This window comes from Gymnoscopelus braueri (genome assembly GCF_963280865.1).
Source record: "Gymnoscopelus braueri genome assembly, chromosome: 4".
Taxonomy (NCBI): domain Eukaryota; kingdom Metazoa; phylum Chordata; class Actinopteri; order Myctophiformes; family Myctophidae; genus Gymnoscopelus; species Gymnoscopelus braueri.
Window position 1 is genome coordinate 15,762,613 of NC_137605.1, and position 4,297 is coordinate 15,766,909.

Genomic DNA, 4,297 nt, shown 5'->3' on the forward strand with positions numbered 1-4,297 from the left:
CTCAGTTAACATTTTCCAAGTGGAACAAATAAAATAAAATGAAATAAAATCCTCTTCATCCCAACTCCGGGGAGTCATACATAAATATTTTATTATCTGAACGGTGTCTTAGTCTTGAGCCTTGACTTGTACCAGCAAATTGCACAGCAGGGGTCTCTTCCTTACTTCCATCACATGTCTTACCAATTATACTAATTCAGGCTCTGTTCCATTTATTGTCGCACAGTGGTTCTTAAAAAAAAAAAAATAATTCAAGGACCCTCATAATTTTGAGAGTGTACAAATGGAACATTACACACTCCTAAGGCCATTGTAGTTGGCTAGTTAGTAGTATAGATCCCATAAGCCAGATGGACAGGCGCCCATGCAATGACTGGGATTAGACTTGGATCAACTCCAAATCCCAAAAAGAATTCCCTCAGAAACCAGAGGCATCGTATTAGTTGGGCCTAAACCTCTGAGACCTTCAGTCAATCGAGCTTCAAGTTTCTTCAAGTATTTCTCGTTATACTTCCTTTGGTCCATTGTCCATTATTCTAGCAAATAGCAATTGGCAGGACTAGGCTACTCGATTTGGCATTCATTGTGGGTGAACAATAACATTTTTGGCACCCAACAGCAGTGTTGATTTCGTCGACTAAAATTATGACGAAAAAGGTTCGTCGACTACCTTTTTTCACTGACCAAAACTAAATGAAAACTAAATAAAAACTAAGCTATGATGACTAAAACTATGACTAAACATATTGACAATTTCGTCAACAAATAAAATGTTAGGGAGGTACTAGTGGAGAAGAGAACTAGCATTGAACTAAAAGACAAGTCATTTTATGTTTGGTTGCGCTCTGAAAATAGCAGATCTACAAGCTCACAACGCGTCGCAGCGCGATGCGTTGTGAGCTTGTAGATCTGCTATTTTCAGCATGCAACCAAGTGTAAAATCAGCCATTACGATGTCATCAAGGCACCTTCAAAATATATTTTAGTCGACTATATAGATCTGCTATAGCTCACAACGCGTCGCATGTGAGCTTGTAGATCGGCTATTTTCAGCATGCAATTTTGCAACAAGTGTAAAATCAGCCATTACGATGTCATCAAGGCACCTTCAAAATATATTTTAGTCGACTAAATCAATTGTAGATTTAGTCGACTATAATCTTATGACAACAGTAAAACTTTTCAGATGACTAAAATATGAATAAAACTAAATGGAATTTTATTCAAAAGACTATGACTAAAACTAAATCAAAATGTGCTGTCAAAATCAACGCTGCCCAACAGGACACTGATATTAGTTGGCGAATGTGTGGCCTATATGTATGAAGACTAATCACACTAGTCAGTTCGTAGTGAAACCCAGGCTTTCCGCTGTGTGGACAGCCAGGTGACACGAGGTTATCCTGGAACATGAGTCCCATAGTCTGACGGGATGTCTGCTCTGCCATTATTGATTCACAAAAATGACCTAGTTGCTGTTGACTGATCTGAAAACTATTTGGGAATTGAGGTCCTTGTTCTGCTGGCAGCATGTGCAAGAAATATGATGCTGGTCGGCCCGAGTAGAATGTAAGATTAAATTCAGATAGACAGACACACAAAGGGCTAATGCCAGAATCTCCTGGCAGATATTCATAATCAACTCGTTGATTATTCGAGCGCCTGCATTTGCATACTGCTGCTTATTTATGCTCGTGGCACTCTATACTGTCTGTCTGAGCCTCACAGAGTTTACAAATACATTCTTTCTCCTGCACTGCTGTGATTATAGGACTCCTACTGTCTATCAAAACATGAATGTTTCATGATTATTTACGCAGCATTTATTAGTATGAATGAATATTTCATTTAATCTGTGACCATAAATATTTGATTGGCACAATTAACACAATTTGGAGCAGATTCTTTATTTATTTTTGTCATGCAATTAATCAGAAGAACTTTATTCATAAATCAATCTACATCTTAATCTCATATTGACCATTTGTTCAATAAACTGTAACAGAAAGAAAAGGACAAGCAAGTGGAAAATCTATTAAGACTTTAATTTTTCTCAGGGTTTTTTTCTTAATACAATTTGGACAGGAATTTTGCATGAATAACTTAACACAATAAATAAAAACAATGACAGATTTTCTGTTTGACATTTTTGGACATTTGACATTTCAGCAGCAGACGTGGTCTACAGTCTCCACTAGTTCTTCATGTACCGGTTAGCCCTTATGTGTGTTCAGTTCAGTCAAACCCATCCAGTTCTGAGCAAATCGTTTTTTTTGTTTGCATCGACCAAACCCCTCCGAGCTAGTGTAAAAACATTCATGTGATACGGAGAACACATTTTTAGCTCAAGTTGCTTACAGCTTTTTGTGATAGTCATACAAAGAACAACTGGATGGAAAAACAGGTTAGGTCTTTTTGGGACGTCCACAGCAAGCACCATAGCTATAACTAACCACTTAATAATACTAAAAAAAAACATAATAATAATAGAAAAAATAGCCGATCTACAATCTCACACCTGAGCTTGTAGATCGGCTACTTTGGCTATTTTGAGACTCTTTCCATTTTAATATTTTTTTTTAACAGTTTTTCATTATGACTTGCCCAAAAATAGGGATGCCAGGGTGGTTAAGTGGTCAACAGCAATGATATCAATTTAATTATTATATAATTATAGCCTATTGTGCTTGGTGTAGACGGCCCTTAACAAAGGCATGATAAAGCTGAAGTCAGACTTAACCCCAGTTTAAAATATAAGACGTTTTTAGACTGGGTTAAGTGAAGACTTTGAGACCACCGATTGGGGCTTTTTGTCCAGGTTGTGAACCAGGGAGCTCTGCACCAGTGTCGTGGAAACTAGCCGGATAAAACTAGGAAAGCACTGGTACATCCTGTAGGTTCCTAAAGCATTGACAGTCACGGGAGGTAGCATCTTACTCTCCCGCCCTTTACATTTTTTGTGCCACAGGCAAAAGTTTGCTGATCGATATGATTGTCATAGCGATCCATCCACATTTGACCGTTTTTTTATTTTTATATATAAGTCTCTACAAGTGAAAAGCTGCACGTGAAACGTTTCAACATAAAGATAGTGTCGCATTCAAGGTTTGCCATCCGAGCCAGAGGTTTCCACTCCAATAATGTGTTGTTGTCGCAGTGGGGCAGGAACCTTGTATCTCCATCATTTTCATCTTTCTATGGTTTCTTATTTTATGCTTTGTCGTTTGACAATCTTGTGCTTAAGTTAAAAAAATATATATATACCTGTACCAGCTCTACAGATCTGCAGACACGTTGTGAGCTTTCTGGAAAAACATTGATTTTTATAAATATTGAACCAATGAAAAGTATTAAAAAGAGATTGTGACTAAATAATAACTGAATTGGCTCCATTGGAGCACATACAGGTTCATTGTTCCACCTACTAAAAAGTAATGGTCTTGGACATATAAGGTTTCCACCCAACAGCGACGATGTACATCTTCTCTGATAAGACAAATAGTTCTTATTGGAACATTGGAACATAGAAACAGGCTGGCATGCAGACAGACAGACAGAAGGGACAATGTACAACTAACATAAAACAGCGTGTGCCCTTTTACACAAAGCATATTGCACTCAGCACAGTAATACTTGAGAGACAGAGTAGGGGACAAAGTAGGATCACAGTTTGTTCTTCATTATAATGGTCTTAAAAGATGGGCGACTTGTCAGACATCAGACCAGAGGACAGATAATGCCGGCGAGGTTGACACCTAATCGCGGCTCTCGAATAAAGTGATTGACAGGGCGCGCGGCCAATCAGGGTCAGATCATAATTCTATGTAAATGAGATCTTAAGATCTAAATTACATTAATCAAGTACAGGAAAGGTTAACGACAGCCGACTTCCGTGATAAATCTTCGTCATTACGGTGACTTGATTATGCAAAGTGGGGCCGGGCGGCATATACGTCGCAGATGGAAAATGGGGCACGTACTGTAGAATGGATGTAGCTCGTTTGCATAATGCACACACACACACACAGGCAGCAGCCATGGCTTCATGGCCCTGTTGTTCAGCTGTGGCTGTGGTGTTCACAATGGCTGGCCCAAACTAGATTGTTGGCCTTTCCACGTTGGAATCGGATTGTTTTCATCTTGTCTGATCAGCGGGAAAAAAACAGAGGGAAACTGTTTAGTCAGATTTGAACCACGTTTCCTCGGTTTGAAATGGGATTCACATTTGATTTCTAAAGATGTGTCGCGGTCTGGACACTGAAACCTGATTTATACTTGGTCAGTGACAGTGTCGCTT